The following is a 20,933-nucleotide window of genomic DNA, read 5'->3' on the forward strand; positions in this document are numbered from 1 at the left end:
GAGGAAGAGGGGGGGAGAGGGGGGAGAGAGAGGGAGAGAGAGAGAGAGAGAGAGAGATCCATCTCAGAGGCACTAGGCCCAGGCACACCACCGCAAAGGCTTCTGGGCCCAGGGAGACACGTGGCGTACCCAGGGGCTGACAGCACACTCCCAGCCTTTCCTCCTGGAAGCTGCTGTTAGAACACAGAGCCACAGAAGGTGGAAGGAGCCAGGCCCTTCATCTTTGGTTGTCCCCACTGGTGCTGGGCAGCAGCCTGAATCCTAAGCTCGAGGGGAACACACGGTATGTTTTCTGGGTCAGAATTCAGAAGCCAGAATCTGGGGGGAGGGACGACGATGGTCTGTATAATTCATACTGTGTCCTCCCCAAGGACGAACCGGGCTCCAGGAGAACCGGGCGGGCGGGTGGCCTGCCGCTGGCCTCCGGGATCCCTGTGCTGGCGGGCAGGTCACATGTCCCTGATGCTTGGAAGCGTCTTACCCGTTGTTTGTTTGTTTCTGTTTTCCCTATAAACAGTTTGGTCTCCTTCTGGGGAAGGGAAATAATGCGGGCAGAGCGGAGACACGCACGCTTTCAAAAATGCTCTGCCCTGGAATCCAATAAAGCCTAATTTTTCTAGGGCAAGGAGAATCTTAAAGAGGAAGACCCTGGCTCTGCTCACAGATGCATCCCATGCCAGGTACCAAATGATGTGTTTTAAAAATTACAGGAGCTCTCTGCTTAGGGAGCAATGCACAAATGGGTTTTTCTGGTTTATAACGGGAGGAAAAAAAAGAGTTCAGAATTCTATCTTCTCTCACGCCCGTACTATGTCTTCTCTCAAAACTCACCCCTTGATGGTGGCCTTATGGGTCCTATCGTTTCTTGACTGTTTCATGTGTTTACAATACAAGTAAACATTCTGCACTTTTATTTTCTGGGCTGGGGGTCCCAGAGCCTCTGCCTGGTACCTTTCTTCTCTCTCAAGATTTTTGCATGGATAGATCCTCCTTGGGTCTCAAGTTAAGTGACACAGCCTTGGAGAGGCCTTGCCTGGTTTCCTCTCTTCCACCTGCAAATTTCATATCAAAAATCCTCACTTGCATCTTGACCTAGGTACTCACGTTGTCTGTGTCCCCCGCCAGAAATGAGGCTCACGATGCCAGAGACCCATCCACATGCTGGCTACAGAGTGCCGTGTGGCAGGTGGTAGGCACTTACACGTCCCCCTGAATGACTGAGCCAACAGGTGAGTGCTCCGTGGCAGACCGTTCTGACATGAGGAGCCTCCGTCTTCTTTGGTGTCTCTTTCCTCTGCGTCAAATAATGATAATGACACTCGACTGGGAAATCAGGTTCAAGTGGAAACAAGAGTTCTCTTTACAGGGACCCGAGTGGCAGCAGTGTGGCTATGTTGTATGGGAGCTCATGGAGGCGTTCCGAGCCTCTTGAGCTCTCCACCCACCTGGGACCCCACCAGGACCCATCCCACGAGACAAGTCTGATGTCAACCAGAGGGACAGACAGAGAGGCCTGAGCCTTTGGTCTCCTGCTGCGTGTGATGTTTCAGACGGAAAGGATCACCTGGACCCCAGAATCTCCAAGGCCTTGTGGGTTACAAGCAGGTCCCCAACAGAGCTTCCAAGGGCATTGAAAATTAGCAGCGTGCTACAGGGACAAGGCCAGGCCGATACACTCAGAATTGAAACACGTGGAGCACGATTATAAAATGGTGCAAGTGAACACACACTCAGGAACACACAGACGTTCACGCGCACGCAGGGTGTGGCACACTGGAGGGGCCTTCTCCCCTTGTGTCATTTCCATGAGAATAGGAAGAAGCTGTTCCCAACTCTGCCTCCTGTGGGAAATGCTATCCTTGTGGCTGTATTTGATTTTTGAAAATGACGAAACAGAAATTCAGAGCATGTCTCGGGGGGCAACCAAGCGGGTAATTCCTGGTGTTTTACTGAAATAATGAAGCCTGGTTTTCTGTGTCTGGTTCAAAAAGTAGCTTTCAAGGCAATAATCAAAAGTGAAATTCAAAAGAAGATACATCACTGAAACAAGCATATAATTTCCCAAGGTAGGAAATCTTGAAGGACGACATTCCTTGGTTTCTGTAACATGTCCTGTGTTTATTTAAACATTCTATATGATTGCTTGCAGAGCAACCTTATATGGAAAGCCGGCCTCACAACAGTGCACAGCCCCCACCACTAAATCACTGCAGCTCCCGGACGGAGCCGGGTAGCTCCATGCTGGTATCTAACATGAGGAATTAAAATATAATTCCTGTTGCTTTTCCATCAATCACAAGCCAGTTCTGTAGGTAGACTGTTGTAAACACGATTAATCACTCGTTTTAGAAAAGTCACAGGACTGCCTAATTATAACTTTGCTTTTTAATACTTTTGAAAAATAATGAATGCTCAAAGCAGAAAATTTGGAGAACAGTAGGTGTAAGTAATAACTAACCAACCCATAATCCCATCATCTATAAATAATCAAGGTAAACATCGGGGCACATATGCTCCCGGATCCCTCTCTGGTGGATGGTGTTTGTGTGCAGGGTAGACACCATGCTTGGGCTGGACAATCGGCCATGGTGGTTTGCAGCTGTGGGAACGGAGGCAGGGAACTCCGTGTCTCTGTCTCACCGTCTGTAAAATGGGAATAGCTTTCCTTCTGCACACCCGGGGCAGCTAAAGGCCCAGGGAACACAGCACCATGCCTGACACATACCAAGTCTTCCATTAATTATGTCAAGGCACTTATTATGACAGAATTTAGAAGGCAGCTGTGACCTCAAGAATCATATCGTGAGCATTTTCCTTGGCATTATTTTAGTTCTAGTACAAGAGCACAATTAAAACCTGAAGCCATTCACCTGTTACTCAGAACTGTCCACAGGTAGGTAGATAATGATCGTCATTGCCTGAAATATAGGCGGTGACACCAAAGCCACATAAAAGAATTAAAAATAAAAGAAATTCTCAGTAACTTCCACCACACCAGCAGAACTAGCATCCCTGCCAGTAGGTTCAGATACAAATATGTTAACACTTTAAAAAGTCCATCCTACCCATTCTGTCCCCAAGGGGGCATTTGAAAATGGCTGGAAATGTGTCGTGGTGCTGGGGCGGGGCGGGGGTGGGGGGAGGACGCTGTTCCTGGTTCTGGTGGGTAGAGGCCAGGGAGGCTGCCGAGCATCCTTGGGTGCACAGCCCAGCCCCATGCTCGATCCTTAGCAGTCCTGGAGCTGACTCTCTCTAACCCTAACTAGCTGTCTGATCCCAAAGACCTCGCTTTCCCTAGAGCACAGGTTCCGATCGGGACCACTCAGGTTCTCTGGGCACCACCCAGGCCCTGGCTACGTGCCACAGACAGATGATGTCCTCCTGCCCACCCCAACAGGCCTAGGGTGCAGCCCTGCTCTCTCTTGGGCCAGGCTGCAGTGCTCCACCCCAAGCCACGAAGCCTCCAGACGGCTCCGCCTGCTCCGATCCCAGACCCTTCCATTCCTGAGCCTCTGTTCTCAACCCTCACCCTCTTCGGCCTTGGCCCAAGCTTCTCCATGTCCGTGGGTATACGTGGAGACTTGTCATGATCAATAGTGACAGAGAGTCCATCTCACATGCAAACTGTATGGTATTTCAGTAGAAATACTCCAATATAGAAGAAGATCATGTGGCTACAGAGGACTTCATGGAAAGAGGGCCACGCTGGGTTACAGGTGAGGGAGGGAACAGGGGTGGTATTCGTGCCCCACACTACTCATCCTTAGACGAGATGGCCTTTCTTTAAGGTCTCTCCGAGGATCAGCCACCTGTGTTCCTATTTCCTCCAACCATAAGTAGCCTCGATTTGGGGCCATCAGCAGCTTGCAGAATTGTGCACATGAAAGAAGAGCATCAGGGCCCTGGAAGGCCACCGCGAGGGCTCTATTCAGTCCATGGTTTTCTGTGGGTGCCGAGGAGCTGCTGAAATCTCTCAGGTCCTTGCCTGCATGAGACAGGAAACATCAAAGTTCCTGAAAACCACAGCACACCTCCACCCAGAGCCAGGGCCAGGGGCAGAGAAGGCAGAGGGGGCGGGCGGATTCCACAGTCCTCCGGGTGACTGAAGGGGACAGCCGCCAGGCCTCGGAACTCGGGGGAGGCCCAAGCATCCTCGGCTACATTTTTTTAAAGTTATGCAATGTTTATCGAACTGAGATCACTGGGGGGAGAGAAGGAAAGAAAAGGAATCACACAAGCTTTACTAAACAAAGTCTCCTACCAGCAAACTCTGAAACCACTGCGACCAGCCCGGGCCACCAGAGCTCGTCTCCAGTTACAGAGATCTGAGGGACGGGGGTGGGAAATAAACAAGAGTCCAAGGGAAAATCATTAATAGGATGCTCCAAACTATTTTCCCACAAGTGATTTCTTTAAAAAAAAAAAAATGGGGGGGGGGGCGGGTGGAATAGCAAAGCCACAACTCCACACTGGGAAAAAAAAAAATGTCAAATGTCCTGATTCCTGTTCAAAACAAAACCACATCACCAAACTGAGATCCCATTGTCCTAGCTGTACAACTGTGGGGTGCCACTCCAGAAAATGTCCAAAAATATCAAAGAGCTGAGTAATTAATAGAGGACTCCGTAAGGAGGGGGGAAAGAATTTAACAAGGTCAAACCCACCCACCCCCAAAAGAAACTACCAGAAAACCTAGGCTCACATCTCGGCAGTGTGTCGCTTCAAGATCTTCCTGTTTACAAACAACAACAAACACACAGCACGCACACACCACCACCCACATCCAGTTTTCCAGGAAGTTAGATATTTAAACAAAACATTTGGGCTTCTTCAGTGAAACAGATGTAATTTCTCCCATCATTGATGGACAAACTGGTGTGGCTCTTTAATTTTGGGGGACCAGAGATGGAACCCAGGGGTGCTCTACCACTGAGGCACATCCCCCAGACCTTTTGATGTGCTATTTTGAGACAGGGTCTTGCTAAGTTGTTGAAGCCAGCCTTCAACTTGCAATTCTCCCGCCTCAGCCTCCTGAGCCACGGGGATCACAGGCGTGCACCACTGCACCTGGGCTGGTACGGTTTTTATAAGAGGAGTGGAAAATGGATTCTAAGGGTCCTGGTTTCATCTTCCTGAAAGATTCCAAGCCATATGGGGATCAAACGCCACGCAACATTTTTTTCTTATGAGACAAGTAATTGTTTTTGTCTCATGTGTCTTAAAGCAAAATAAGACGTCTCTGCGACAGGAAAGCAAATACATATTGGAAACTTTTTCACTAAGATGGGATGTTGCTGATGTCCAGCTCAAGGCAACTCAGCAAGAAATGACGACCGTGCTAAGTTAGCTAAGCCCATGACATCCGAGCTGTGTCAACAAGGCACCAAGACAGTGACGAAAAGGCGAAGTCAGTCACGGCCAGACGTTGTGTCTGGTGACCGACAGCTGGGATTTCCCAGTCCTTACTCTTGCTCAGTCTTGGGAGCCTGGGGAGAGGGCTCTTCCCACCAAGTCCCTCTGCCACCGCACACAGGCAGCTGTGGTGAGCCTCTTACCGGAGCTCCACAGCCCCCGCCTGACTTCCAAACGTCCCTCCCGTCTTCACCTTCAGAAGTGGCTTGTCTTGTACATGAAGACTCTTCCTGTCTCAAATCCCACATCTTTAGTGACCAGGAGGCACAGTGAGAGATCTCCAAACCTCCTGCCACCTCTCCTGAGGATCCCCTGTCCTGCAGGGTCCTACGGACACCAAGGCCACCATCTCCCCGTCCCCTGTGGGCCCAGGAAGTGGCAGGACGGCATGGTTAGGAAGAGCACTGGGATCCAGGTCTGGTTCAGCCAAGGAGGGCGCGTGTGCTCCCTGGCAGTGTGCTGCCCTCACAGATCTCCATCCTCCCTGGCCACCCCGTGGGCTGGATCCACCCAGGGCCTTCCTGCCTCCGAGAGTTAGCGGAGGATTGTGCTGGCCGGGTTCTCGGGGAAGCAGCCGTCAAGGAGCCATGACTCATGCAAGAGATGTACTGGGGGGTGTCCACGAGAGAAAACGGGGAGCTACAGGATGCTCAGAGATACAGTGGGGGACACGGAGAGAGGACAGTCTGAGACGGAGGTCACGGTGCAGCTCGAGGAGGGTGTTATCAAGGTCACTAGTGATGGCCTCACATCCATAGCCCAGCTAACTCCGTCACTGGTTAGGAGAAGGCTGAAGAAAGTGTGGCGCTGGGGCCACTAATGGGGAATTCAGATGTAGCAGATGGGAGGGGCCATTAGCAAATGATGCTTTCCTTAGAGGGAGACCTAGGAAGAGTTTCTGCGTGGCCAACAGCAGGTGAAAGGCCAGAATGCCTAGGCAGCTGGGCCCCCATGAAATGATCATGGCGGCCATGATGATAACAGTGACATCGCTTCCTACACGGCTGGAATCTGACTCACATCTTTCTTCCATACTTGCCCAGCCACTGAGCTCTGAGCCTGTGAGATCCTTGTGGGTGAGCTAATCTGGAATGTCTGTGCTGCCCTGGACTCAAGGGACCTCCACTTCAATCACGTCAGCCAACAACCACGGCACAGGGAACCGAACACAAATGATCAAGATGGGGCTGAAGATCATCCAAGCTGGATGAGATCACCCCAGTCTAGAGGAACATTCCATGCCACTGGTGTAGGGACATCACAGAGGGGACATTGAGACAAAGCCTGCCAGACTCCTCAAGTTGAAGGCACAGAGATAAGAGTCCAGGAAAGTCAGTTGGCAAGAGTTTGCAAAGAGAGTCCCAAAGGAGACAGCCACTTAGAGAGGGTGCTCCAGAGATTTGCAGAGACCCCCGACTATTCAGCAGAGAATTTGGCCAGTCCTGCTTGCACGGAAGCTACCCAAAGAGCTCAGAGAAAGCATCCATCAAGGGAACAAGAGCTCACATACAACTGGAAGTCGTAGGTGATCCCTAGAGCCAGAATGGGACATGCAGTAATTCACAGGGCACCAGAGCAGTCACAGTGTTGCACCAAGATGAAGAACAAGCAGCCCTAGATCAAATGTGATAGTCCCACCCAACAAAGAGTAAAAGCAAGACTCACAAGGAAGAAATTGAGTAACTTGAGGTCGTCCCCAAACAAAACACCAGAATGTTTTCAAGAATATGAAAATACCCAGCATCCCAACAAGGTCAAATTCACCATGCACGGCATCCTGTCAAAAATGACCAAGCACATAAAGAAACTGGAAAAATAGGACTTATGAAGAGGAGAGAAATAAACAAAACTAAGTCAGGACTGACAGATGTTAGAAGTACCAGACACGATTATTAAAAGCTATGACAACTGCTTCCCAAGGGAAACTAGAAAATATTTTGAAATGGATAGTGAAAATAAAATACGGCACATTGAAATGGACAGGTTACAGCTACAGCAGCACCCAGCTGAAAATGTATAGCACCAATGCTTATGAGGGAAGAAAGTCTCCGATCGACGACTTAATCTCCCAATTTAAGAAACAACAAAAATAAGGGCTGGGTTGTGGCTTAGTGGTAGAGTGCTCACCTAGCATGCATGAGGCACTGGGTTCGATCCTCAGCACCACATAAATGTAAAATAAAGATATTGTGTCCACCTAAAACTAAAAAATTAATATCAAAAAAATAAGAGCAAATAATCCCAAAATAAGAAAAAGATAGCCTTCCCCCCCCCAAGTGCAAAATTAATGAAATCAAAGACAAAAGAATAATAGAAAAAAATCAATGAAACAAAAAGATGGTTATTTGAAAAGATCAATGAACTGAGAAACCACTAGGCTGACGAAGTAAAACAGAGCAAAGACACAAATTAATAGAATCAGAAATGGAAGAGGGTATAACACTACAAAGCCCACACCAGATATTGCAGCAATAACAAAGAATATGTTGAACACTTAGAAGTAATGGATGAATTTCTTTCTTCCTTTTTTTTTTTTTTTAGTTTCATTAGACAGAGTTTTTTTCTAAGTGGCACTTAAACTCAAGATCCTCCTGCCTCCGTCTCCCATGTAGCTGGAATTACAGGTGGGCACCACCATGCCTTGCCTGGTTCATGAACTCATTTCTTAAAAATGGCAAAACTCCTCCAAATCTGCTCAAGAAGAAATAAGTAATCGGAATCATCTTGCATTTGTTTCTTTGAAATAAAAAACTCACAGTCAAAAATATTCCCTACCAAAACAAAACAAACAAGAGACAACTCTTCCCATCTCAGATGATTTCACTGGCAAATTCTACTGAATATTTAAAGAGAAACAAAAACCAATTCTAAACATCTTTCCCAGAAAAATAGGAGTGGGAACACTTCCCAGCTCATTTTACGAGGCTGTCCTTAACCTCATGCCAAAACCAGAAGAAGACAATGCAAAAATCTCAGGCCAATGTCTCTCATGAAGAAAGCTGCACCCAATCCTCCACAATGAGTGACTAGTCAGGGCCAGTGGTATACAAAAAAGAATCACCAAATAGGGTTTATCCCAAGAATGCAGCCTACTTAATATTTCACAATTAACCAACGTAACCACTCTATCAAAAGTCTGTGGAAGGAAATACCCTACGATCATAAAATTGATGCAAAACAGTGGATAAGCTTCGATATTCATTGACAACAGAAAAGCAAGCCACCAGAGGGAATTTCAACTAACCTGATAAAGAGAATCACACTTAATGGTACAGAACTGAATGGTTTCCCCCAAGACTGGGAAGAAGGAGTCCACTGTTACCCCCAATGTTGAACATTTTACTGGCAATCGTAAACAGTGAAGTAAAACAAGAAATAGAAATAAAAGATATCATATTGCAAAGGAAGAAACAAAGCCAGGTCTATTCAGAGACAACTTGATCATCTATGTAGAAAAGTCCAAGAAATCTACAGGAAAAAAAAAGTTCTTAGAACTAGTGAGCGAGGTTTATGTGATCATAAGATTAAAGCTCAGCACACAAAAATCCATTCTTGTATTTTTTTTTACAAACTAGTAGCGAACACTGGGAACTCAAACTTTTAAAATATCTCATTTATAATTGCTCCAAAAAAAAAGAGAAACCAGAGCATGAAGTAATTTTTAGTTATAAATTCAGCAAAGCAGATACCAGGAAACATATGCTGATAGCCACAATATAAATATGACATACCATGTTCATGGACTGAGACGCAGTATGGTTAAGATGTCAATTCTTCAAAAGTTGATTGATAAACTTATTAGGATTCAAATCAAAAAAGATCCCAACAGGATCTTCTGTTTTGGTAGATGAAGTCAAGGTAATTCTAAAATTTATATGGAAAGAGAAACAACAAGAAGAGCGAAGGCGATTTAAACAAAAAATGCTGGAGGGCTCATAGTACTGATTTTAAAAGTCATTACAATGCTACAATATTTAAGACCATACGTAATGGCGGAGGGTTGGACACACGGACAGTATTACAAAATAGAATCTCCAGTAATACCCACGGCCAGCTGATTCTTGACAAGGGCGATCTGATGGAGAAAGGGCCATCTTTCAGTAACTGATGTTGAAATAAATGGACACACATTGATTAAAAAGGAGGCAACCTCCACCTGACCTCCATACCTTGTATAGATCAATTACACGTGGATCATCGGTGTAAAGATGATAAAACTTTCAGAAAAACATCAAGGAGGGAATCTCGTGACCCAGTGTTGAGCAGAGTTGGAAATAATAGCCCAATCCACGTAAGAAATGTTGATAAGCTGGGCTTCACCAAAACTTGAAACTTGTGCTATGCAGAAGACATAAAAAATCAACTTACTAAAACTCAAAGAAAATCATCTAATTTCAAAACCAACAGCACTTTGAACAGATGCTTCCCAAGGAAGGTAGATGAGTGTCAAAAACAAACATGAAGTGGTGCTCTCCATCGCGGGTAGTTAGATAAACGCAAATGGAAACCAGAAGAGACGCCAGTACCCATCTATTAGGACGGGGGAACCTGTCCCCACTGTCAACTGTCAACGCACTGCGAGGATACCCTGCCATAGGGCTCTCAACCCTTGGTGGCAGGGAAGCAACACGTTCTTATAAACTTAGACATGTTTTATAAACTAAAAGTCATGCTTGCTGAAATCACCCACTGCTGTGAGTCTACTCTGGATAAATGAAAACTTATGCACACAAGTGTGCATCACCCATTGCCACGGACTTCACGCTTAAAGATGGCTCGATTTCATGTTATGTGCATTTTATTCTGATTTAAAAAAAAGAAACCGTACCTCTGCCTTCTGAGAGTAAAAAGATGTTTCCAACGGCTCTATTTATAATTGCCAAAGACGGAATCAGCCCAAATGTCCTTCACAGTGACCCGGGAAACTGCCCATGGAGCTTGGGGGCACCTTGAGGGCAGGAGGCCGAGGGAAAGGAGGTCAGTCCAAAGGCTGCGTAAGGGATTGTTCTATCCATGCAGCTTTTTTGAGGGCAGGAGAATGATTGGGATGGAGAACCACTCCTTCCTTGCCAGCTGTCGGGTGGGGACAGAGTTTATCTTGGTGGTGCGACTCTTCTGTATCTGCACTGAATCTATCCTGCGTTAAGACTCATGCAACTGTGCACCAAAGAAGTCAGATGTGTGGCATGTGTGTTCTCAAAATGTGATAAAATAGAAGTCAGTCAGACCCACCCTCTTTTTGATAGTAGCCAACCCTACCCCTGTGACCAAGCAAAGCCAACCCACCCTCTCTCCTGGCGCTCTCCTCAACAGCCAACTCTAACGCTCGCCTGACAGAGCCACATCAAATTCCGTTGATTTTAGAATCTGAAGGGTGTCTTGAATGGGTTTCCTCATTATTCATCCAGTGGGACTTCCCCAATTTCATGCTTTTAAGAGTTCTGCTTTGGCAGGGCGCGGTGGTACACACCTAGAATCCCAATGACTCTGGAGGCTGAGACAGGAGGATCGCGAGTTCAAAGCCGGCCTCGGCCACTTAGCAAGGCCCTAAGCAACTCAGTAAGACCCTGTCTCTAAATAAAATAAAAAGGGCTGGGGATGTGGCTCAGTGGTTAAGTGCCCCTGGGTTGGATCCCCAGTGAGAGAGAGAGAGAGAGAGAGAGAGAGAGAGAGAGAGAGAGATCTGGTCTGCATTATTTTGGTAGCCTCCAAATGATTTGCTTAACCCTGGATTCTATTTATTCTTTGAATTTTCACCAGACTTTTTGCTTACAACAATAAAAAGTATCCTCCAAGGACTGGCCATCACCTCCAGGTGGGGTCCCAGCTGCCTCCATGGTGCCCACACCGACCCACCCCTGGAGTCAGCCCTTTCTACTTCCTGCCCTCCTCAAGCCCCCCCCCCCTTAGCTTCCCTTCCCCTTGAGCGCACCCTCCGGGGCCTCCTTCAAACATTTCCAGGGCAATGTCTCAGTCCCCGGCTCCCCCGCTCTGTCTCTGGAACAGTTTCCATTCTTTCTGGGGGAGAACCCAGGGCATGACTGCTCTGCTCAGTTCCAGCCCATTTCCCCACAGAAGGTCCATCTCCTGGAGGACAGGACAGGGTCACTCTATTCCCAGGGCCGAACACCGAGCCCGAGCTGACCAGGGCTCCAATCACACTGGTTAAAATGCGAGGAGAACGGGTCATGGCTGAGCGGGTGTCGGCCAGCTTTCCTCTTCACAGTCGGGAGGGTGTCTTTTGTGATCAGGTAGCTATGTCCTCGTTGGCAGACCTGCACAAGAGCCAGGGGTCTCTGGGTTGAACCGGGGGCTGGGGGCACAGCTGTGGGAGAGCCAAGTTCTGGGTTCAATCCCCAGCAATGCAGGAAGAAAAAAAAATATACAAAAGAGTTCATGGGCAAAGGACAGTGGCCGACCGCGCACACGGAGGAGCTAATGATATTCAGGCAGGATTGATGCCCCAGATCTCGGGCCCTTTGAATATTTATTCCAGTACCATTTGCCTCTTTAATAGAATATGAGAGTCATTCAGATTTCAATAATTCAGAATATATTCCTGGCTTGCGTATGGGCTCGTCCGCTAACCACATTTGCTGTCTTTCTAGAATTATTTCTTGCTTTCTGCTTTGGACCTTCATTAGGGGTCTTTTATTTTTCTCTTTCTTTGGCCCCTTTTTTTTTTATCACTTCTTCTCTGGCCCACAATTTTTCTTTCGCTGCATTATTCCATCCGTCCTCCTTACGGTATTTTTTGGCTTTCGAGTATGAGATGCGCGTCGCCCTCAGGACAGTCTCTGGTTTGAATGTCTCCCTTCAGACCTTCATCAATGGAAGCGTGACATTGCCAAAAGCCCCCTTGAAGGAATCAAGCGAGCGCCGCTGCCACACCCACCAGAGGCACGCCGGACCCGACCGCCATTGGGCAGCACTCGCTCAACAAGTGTTTTGGAGGCAAAATCCGAGGTGGAGCCGTGTGTGTGTGTGTGTGTGTGTGTGTGTGTGTGTGTGTGTGTGAAAACAGCCACACGTGGTCCTTTTTAAAATATCTGCTCTCCATTAAGAAAAATACGTATCCTCTTGGAGAGCCGCCTTGGCTTTTGCAATCATGTAAACCTAACACAGGAATATTTTTAGCTGGCACGAATATATCACATGTATTTTCGTTTTTGATGAATTATAGATATATCTAAACAACTAATATGTATATGTAGAGCTCTGCTGAGGTGGGCATTCTGAACCATGCATTTAAAATTAAAGTTTAAAGCAGGAGATGAAATATGCATGAGAGAAGGAGTTCTGATATTTTCCTTTGTATGCCCCAGTGAATTTTATGTCACGTGCCTAAGGCCACCGTAGTTTGGAGACCGTACGGGGAGTGAGCGTGGCCCTCAGCCTGCCTCTGGAAGGGTATCCTGTGTCACTCAGGGGGAGGTCGAGAAATCAGAACCAGTGGGATAAGACCACGCAGATGCCATCAGGGTGTCCACAGAGAAGGTGGCCCTGCCACCCTGTCCTCGGTTCCCCCACTAACCAGCTGTGGCCTCCAGGGGCCTCTCCACCATCCTTCATCCTCCACTGTCCAGAGAGATTGGTCCAAGAGGTCCAGCCAACCCCATCGCCCATCTATAGAGGTCCCATCTCTATAGGTCTTTTTTTTTTTTTTTTAACCAAGAATTGCCCCCCAGGGGTGCTAAACCACGGAGCCACATCCCCTGCCCTTTTTATTTTTTGTTTTGAGACAGAGCCTTGCTAAGTTGCTGAGGCTGGCCTCAAACCTGTGATCCTCTTGCCTCAGCCTCCTGAGATGCTGGGATCGAAGGTGTGCACCACCATGCCTGGCCCATCTCCATAGACCTTAACTGGGAAACGCACTCTCGGTTCCCCCTGGACCACAGTGAAGGGGCACCTTGCTGGCTCACGTGCTCCAAGCTCCCTGGAGAATGCCCGCCCACCGCAGGAGAAAATCAAAGTCTTGGTTTGCTTGAACTACTTTTGCTTAAAACTGGTGTGACTTTCGTTTCTGTCACTTACCATGGGGAGGGCAAACGTTGGTAAGAATCAGGGAGAATCTCCTGAGGGATTAGAGATCATTCATTCATTCTAAAAACATCTGCTTCCTGTTAGGGATCAGATACTTCCAGTTGCCAAAGTAGGTAGTGAACCATCAGAATAATTAATAATAATAATAATAATAGTAATAATAATAAGGGGACAGAGCATGCTTGCAGGAGTGGCCACGGAGGCCTCGCTGAAGCCGTCAGGAGCTGAGTCAGAGAGTTCCCGGGGAGGACGCGCAGGCCTAGACCACAGCAGGCCCCAGACTCTGCTGGACGCTACAGAGCCACCAGAGGCCACAGGTCGGCTGCAGGGTGTTGAGGGACAGAGTGACACAGGCCAACAGTTTCTCAGCCCCGTTGTGTAAGAAGCCTTGAGGAGCTGGGAGGGCCTGTCTTCCGTTGCTCCCACTGGAGCCACACTGAGGGCTCGTCCTCAGAGCCATCCTGGGTGCTCTTCCTGAGGACGCTCCTATGGGAGCAGCTGTCCATCACAGGCAATATCCCTGCTCCACAGGTGGTGGAGTGCCAATCGATCAGGGGGCGCCAAGCATCAAACAGCCTCTCCAGAGACACTGCCGGGGTGTCGCTCAAGCCAGCTGCTGACCCAAACAATCCACACGGGTTTGAACAAGCCCTGCTGAGGCTGCTGGGTGGTTTCTCCCCTAAAGGTCATGTGTTGGGAGCTTGGTCCCTGGTGTGGAAATGTGAGAAGTGAGGCATGTCACAGGAGGTGGACCACACGGGCGGAGAGTCAGTCACTGTGCGTCACCCTCAGAAGAGATCAAAGTAGTTCTCGAGGGACCATGGTCAGGTCTTGCAAGAGGGTCATTCCCACTCTCAGGCTTCCTGTCTCACATGTTGCCACCTCGCAATGCCATCTGCCAGGAGATTCTCTCCAGAGCCAAACCAAAGCTGGCATCATGCCCTCAAACCTCCAGAAATATGAGCTCAACAAACCTCTTTTGCTTATAAAGCGACCAACCTTGGATATTCCATTATAATCAAGAAAACAGACTAAGACAAAGTCTAAATATAAACTAGGTCCATGGAGATGATTCTGCTCAATTTTTAAGATGGTTGGGTTTTGATGCCAGAAAGATCTGGTCTTAAGGGTGCACACCCTGCAAACATAACCCCATGTCAATGACATGACCACTTCATTAGGCAAAAACCTACCCATGCCAAGAGGTGTTGCATCTGTTTTCAAGAAAAAAAAAAAAAAAAACATTTCTCTACTTTTCAGGAAAAGGCCCATATCCACTGAATATGGTTTTTGCCACTTGAATATTTAAAGTGACCCCCTTATGGTCCCTGAGCTCATGGGATGTAAGATCAGATGGGGAGTTTTGGTGTATCCCATGGGAGTTTTGGTATTTCTGTCGATTGGCGTGACTTCCCAGAGGACTGAAAATGAAAGTGAGTGGGATTTGCTGGAAGACCTGGTGGATGACAAGTGGCTGCAGCAAGCCACACATGTCCCTGATATCTGTCCTGCCACCTTAACACAGCTGCTTCACGTGCAGATCTGAAAACCAAGACCGATTGGCAAAGACGTTGACAAAGACCTTAGTTCATGTGCACTCCCTGTGGCTCACCTGCCCCATCAGATAAGGCTCTAAACTTGGGCTCAGGCAAGCACCTGGGCCACCCTTGAACCTGAGTGGACACTGGAAAACCTTCACATGCTTTGAAAGGCTCCATGCCCTCTGCCAAAGGGTCTGTCACCCCTCCCCAAGGCCCCAGCTTCCAATGTTCCTCATCTAATAAATTTTAGGTCTCTCCTTTTAATTAAAATGTTAATATCTTTGGACACAGGCAACAGGGCATGATTTAAGTCTTGTCTCTCTTCATACGAATGCTATTATTAGATACCTTCCAGTAAAAAATATCTTCTTTTAATGGTGTCATTTAAATTTAGAGAAAGATCATGAAAACACAGGTGCGCTCTGGTGGATGAACAGGGGTCAAGCAGGAGGAAACAGAGCTGTGACAGACGGGACGAGGGAACACCCCAGGACAGGGCTGCCGAGGCGCTGCTGAGCCACCTTGGCACAGCCAGCGCTTTGCCTAGAGCCAGTCCTGCTCGCACATCTCAGTGCCAAATGGCTGAGTGGCTTGATCTTCCAGCAGACGTTTTGCCGGGTGCAAACGCCCCTTCACTATCTGATAATGAAGAGGTCATTGCCCTTAAAAATACAGCATAAATTATGGCCAAATGTTAGCACTGTCTTTACTGTCCAAGTACCGTTTATGGAAAGACACGTTTATTATCAACTGACCATCTTTCCTTATCTTTTCCTGTGTGGCAGTGCTCAAAAAATACAGGTGTCTACAGGTCCAGGCAGATGCTAGCAATGAGGAAAGAGGTCCAGGTTAAAGATGACCACGGACAGGGCTGGAGTTGTGGCTCAGTGGTAAAGGGCTTGCCTCGTATGTGTGAGGCACTGGGTTCGATCCTCAGCATCACATAAAAATAAATAAAGATACTGGGTGTTCATCTACAACTAAAGAAATATATAAAAAAAAAAAGAGAGATGACCATGGGCAATGCACACCAGCCTTGGAGAAGAGACCGCCACCTCTTCAAGAATCGGCCGCCCCCCTGCTCCCATCACGCAGTGGAAGGTCAACACACCAGGCCTCCCAAGCTTCCCAAAGAAACGGAAACATCTGGCCCCTGGCATGAAACATCCCAACCTTTTACAGGCTCACGTTAACTTTTTAAGCCGCTGTGCACCACCTGGGGTATCATGCAACTCTGTGCCCAAGTTTTGCTCACTAATGGCCGCTTCGCTTCCTGTGCTTTGGGGCAGGGATGGCAATGACAGCCCCCAGGCCACACCCAGTGCACTGTCCGTGTCTGCAAATGAGGTTTCACGGGAACACAGGGACTCTGTCTGCGGCTGCTGTCATGCCACAGAGGGACGGGGTGAGGAGCTGTGACAGAGACCATGTGGCCACGAGCCTCTGAGATAGATGCTATCTGATCCCTTACTGTCAAATTTTATCGATCCCTTACGTCAGGGTCTTGAAATTGATAGGCTCTCCCAGGAGCTGTTCTTTCCCAAGAGACGGGCCAGGGTGTGTGGATGAGCGGGGAAGGAAGAGGCAGAAACAACTTCCAAGGGCCTGGCTTTGATCAAGTCATGTCACATACAAGCCAGTGGGCCATCACTCGTTGCCTTTCCATTCACAAAACCAACCGTCACCTGAGTACCAAACAAGCCACGAAATGGAGAGTAGATTTGTGGAAAGACTGAGCCAAAGAAGCAGACACACCCGGGTTCGCCCGACTCCTGGGAGGCCTCGGCTGCGGGGCTGATTGTCCCGGGCCGTCATCCTCCACCCAAGGTGGAGTGACAGTGTCTCATGGATTCCAACTCCGCTACCCATTACCTGCTTCTCTTTCTTGGATCCTCCTTCAAAGAAAAGCACAGCTAGGGCTCTCGGTGTTTCAGAGGGAGGTTCAGGAAAAATTCAGGGAAACCTTTCCTTGAAGCCCTATTCCTTATGGCAGGGGGTAGAGAGCGGCCCTCCTCCAGGGGGGCTCAGGAGATGTGCAGAGAACACTCCATCCATGTGGGCGGGTGACCCAAAGGGTCAAAAAGAGGGGGGAGGTAGAAAACAACCCCACCGTGGAGTGGGGAACAGGTGGTGGTTTGGATGGAGCAGGTTCATGGTTGGACTGTCCCCCACAGGCTCTTGTGTGGAAGGCTTGGTCGCTGGGAGGGGTTGGAAACTGCAGGAGGTGGAAGGAAGCAGGTCACTGAGGATGTGTCCTTGAAGGGTGGGTCTTGTCCTGACCCCTCTCTCTCTCTCTCACCGCCTGCCTCCTGGTGGTTAGGAGGTGAGCAGCTCTGTCCTGCCACACCCTTCCGCCATGTTGTTCTGCCCAGAAACAATGAAGCTGGCAGAGCGTGGACCGAAACCTCTGAAACTGTGAGCCAAAAATAGACCTTGGCTCCTTGAAGTTGTTGACCTCAGGGGTTTTGTCACAACAGGGAAGGCTGACTAACAGAGCCTGGCATTTTCCCTTCCCACTGTTGCTGAAGGAGTTTGCATCAAGGAGAGTTACACTGTGAGGCCCTTTAGGAGAAGATGGTCACTCGTTCACAGTCAGGGCGGGGCATGAAGCCGCAGGGCGTGGCGGGGAGGAATGTTCTTGATTAAAGGAGCCCTCTGGAGACAGGATGACGTGGTGCCATGCAGTCCTGGACTCTGGTTTGAACAAATCAGCTGTGAAAAAGAACTTTCTTTGGAGGAACTTTTGATAAGTTTGAATATGAATTGGGTCTTAGGTAATAGCTGGGAAAAATATTAATTCTGCTAGCTTTGATAATAATATTGTATGTATGTCATTTTAGAAATGCATAATGCAGTCTTCAGAGTTAAGATGTAATAATGACTATGATTTATTTTAAAACACTACAGTGAAAAATAAAAGAGGAAAGAAACAAAGAAAAGTTACTAACACAGAAAAAAAAAATCTAACAATGGCTCCATCTAGGTGATAAGTATCCTAGTCTGTCTACCTTTCTGGTGTTTGAATTTTGTAGTTGTACATGACAAAGTGAAAAAGAAAAAGAAAAAAAAAACAAGAAAACATTCTCTTTCCTGAGTTCTTAAAGATGCTGGGTTATATTTATTATATTTAGAATTGTTTCTAGGCCTGGGTTGTACTTTCATCTCTCAAGAACAATAAAGTCACCTTTTAAATGAAACTCCAGGCATTTTAGTACTAAATTTTAAAAAGTGCAACAGTCTCCTCTTATCCACAGGAGACAGGTTCCAGCACCCCCATTGGCTGCCTGAGACTATGATAGTCCTGAGCCCTGTAGATGCTTGTGTTTTTCTGTACTTAAACACGTATGATAAAGTCTAACTTATTAATTAGGCACAGCAAGAGATTAACAACAACCAATAATAAAACAATTACAACAATATACTGTCTAATGAGAGGCTGCATCATGCAACTTAAATTGGTGATTAATTTAAAACTTATGTTTGCTTATTTCTTCAATTTTCCACGTAATATTTTTGGGTAGCAGTTGACGGTAACTGAAACTGCAGAAATGAAATTGCAGCCTGGGGGGAGTACTGTGCTATTACTGGCAGTGATGGTGTCGATGTATTAGTTTGTTATTGCTGCTGTAACAAATTACCCAAAACTTGGTGACTTAAGACAATGTAAATGTATCATTTTATGAATTGTGATCTTAAAGTAGATCTTAAATCTAGTAAGATGCACTATCTTGTGTGCTTTCTCGGTTAGAAGTTCAGTCTGGGTTTCACTGGGCTGAAAGCCTGCTCTTGGCACCTAGAGACAACAGGAGATCCCACATCCCTGGGCTCATGACCACCCACCTGCATCTTCAACACCAATGATCTTGAACCTGTCTTCCCATCTCTCTGTGTCCACAGCTGGGGAAGGTGCTTTGCTTTTAAAGAACTATGTGATTAGTTTGGGTCCACATGGATCAGCAATGTGGGACAGTCTCCCCACTTCAAGGTGCATAGTACATTCATGTCCACGTCGTCCTGTTTGCAGGGTGAGGTGATGGAGTCACGGGCTCTGGGGTTGAGGATGCTCAGAGGGGCATCCTTCTTCCTGTCACACATGCTATGAAAAGCAATCACAGGTGACATCACAGGTAGTGGCACTGTGTGTGAAGCTCACTGCAGCAGCCGTGGCCTGTGCCTCGAGTGTGTACAGCTTGGCACGCATGCACGAGTGTGCTCGTGTGCGTCTGCTCACGTGGCCCACACACCCGTGCAGGGCGCTCTGCAGATAAGCAAAAGGCAGATCCGAGCAGTTTTGATGTTTGTCAAAGTGGAGCTTGAACCAGGGCCAATCTGATCTGCAGGCCCCAGCACCGGGCAGCTCCTGGGCCGTCCCTGGTTCCCGCTGCGCCTTCCCGGGCCTCTAAGACCCCCAGCGCGTCGGCTGCGGGCTGCTCACCCCTCCTGGCCACCTCTGCCTACCTCCCAGCCCTTTTATCTTTGCTTCTCATGACTTAAAACATCCCCCTTTCTATGAGCTCCCTTCTGAAGAACCTCCCACCCACCCCTGCCATACACGAGCAAATAAATGGCTATCACCTTTGGGGACAGGTCACGGCTTGTGCAAACTCATCAGGACCGACGTCACTCCTGAGACATTCCACGTGAGCGTTGCGTGGTTCTGTCCCCACGCCTTCTCAACCAGGGTCTTGTTGGGAAACACCAGCTGGGAGAACCCACAGGGAGCAGCTGGTGACCAGGAGGTGGCCTCTGATGGGGCCCCTGGGCTCTGCACCTGGGAACTGGGTGGGTGGCTGACCCATTATAAATGGATAACTGGAAATGCCCCTCCACCCCAGCATCCAGCAGCCCACGCTCTCTGGCCAAACCCTCTGGCGTGCTCCAGGAGGCCAAGCTACATGGGGAAGCCTTTGATATTGGAAGGGATCTACTCTGCCCCGAAATCCCTAAAGCTAATCCTCACTTTCACGTCATGCTTTTCAAAGGGTCCACAGCCACCACCTTGTCTCCAGAGCTCCTCATATTTTTGTAATTATTTAACTAATCAGCTCTCTCTGGGGGATTGGATGGAGTCTACTACTTGTTGTAGGAAAGCTTAAAATACATTTTCTGAATAGTCACGGAGGCTGAAATTCTGATTGGCATCTCCTTGCTAGCGAGGGAGCCTCCGTTTCCTTCGTAGCCTCTCTCCAAAGCACGCTGCCTCCAAAGCACGCTGCCGCCAAAGCTGTGATGTCACACACACCCCCCCCTTTGCAAAGATGCTTCCTCCAAAACCATGGGCCGGGAATAGGGCGCTGTGGATCCAGCCCCTGCTGTCCTGTGGCAGGTGTCCCCCTCCTCCCTTCCCTGTGGCACAAGGACCTTGCTAAAGCCAACTACAGGTAAATGGAGCCCAAGCATTGCATCTTGCAGGGGATGCGGGGAAATCATGACACCACCAGTTTGGCAACCCCAAGCCCCTCCCTCCTGGGGGTCATCTCCTAGGTGGCACAAGCCCCGCCTGGCTCTGAAAGATGACACAGAGCTCTCCAGCCCCAAGGCTGCTAAGTACCCCTTCCTTTCATTTTCCTTCCTCGGAGCAGCGGGCCTGGGGTGAGCGGAGATGGGAACAGCGAGGGCTTCTTTTAGCATCGCTTTCTGGAGCGGAGAGGGCTGCCCAGGGCCTTCACACATAGCCGCCTCTCTGGTCTCCAACTCATCTCCTCCAGAGACATTTTTAGGGCCTCCTCCGGAGGCTCAGGCCCAAGCAGATGTCCCTCTCGCCCCCACTGCAAAATGGTGTGGCGTGAGGGAACACAAGAGAGAAGAAAGAAGAGGAAAGAAAGCCGTGGTAACCATGTGTCACTCTGTACGCAAAGTGGCTCAGACACCAGGGAAAGTCAAAACGAGAAACTGGAAATGTGCGGCTGCTTCTGGGGCACCGTGGGAATCAGCCAG

At 48.4% G+C, this 20,933-nt stretch overlaps 1 protein-coding gene and 1 long non-coding RNA gene across 6 annotated transcripts in view; one reads left to right on the forward strand and one right to left on the reverse strand.

Moving 5' to 3' along the window:
* Foxp1 (forkhead box P1) overlaps positions 1 to 20,933 on the reverse strand; it is a 616,519-nt gene that overhangs the window by 540,704 nt on the left and 54,882 nt on the right. The gene's annotated exons all lie outside the window — the stretch shown is intronic.
* Positions 69 to 1,975, forward strand: LOC125611724. Its single transcript, XR_007341932.1, has 2 exons — positions 69 to 1,229; positions 1,367 to 1,975. It is a non-coding gene; the product is annotated as an uncharacterized LOC125611724 (long non-coding RNA).

The sequence above is a fragment of the Marmota marmota genome, unplaced genomic scaffold, assembly GCF_001458135.2.
Source record: "Marmota marmota marmota unplaced genomic scaffold, marMar, whole genome shotgun sequence".
NCBI classification, from domain to species: domain Eukaryota; kingdom Metazoa; phylum Chordata; class Mammalia; order Rodentia; family Sciuridae; genus Marmota; species Marmota marmota.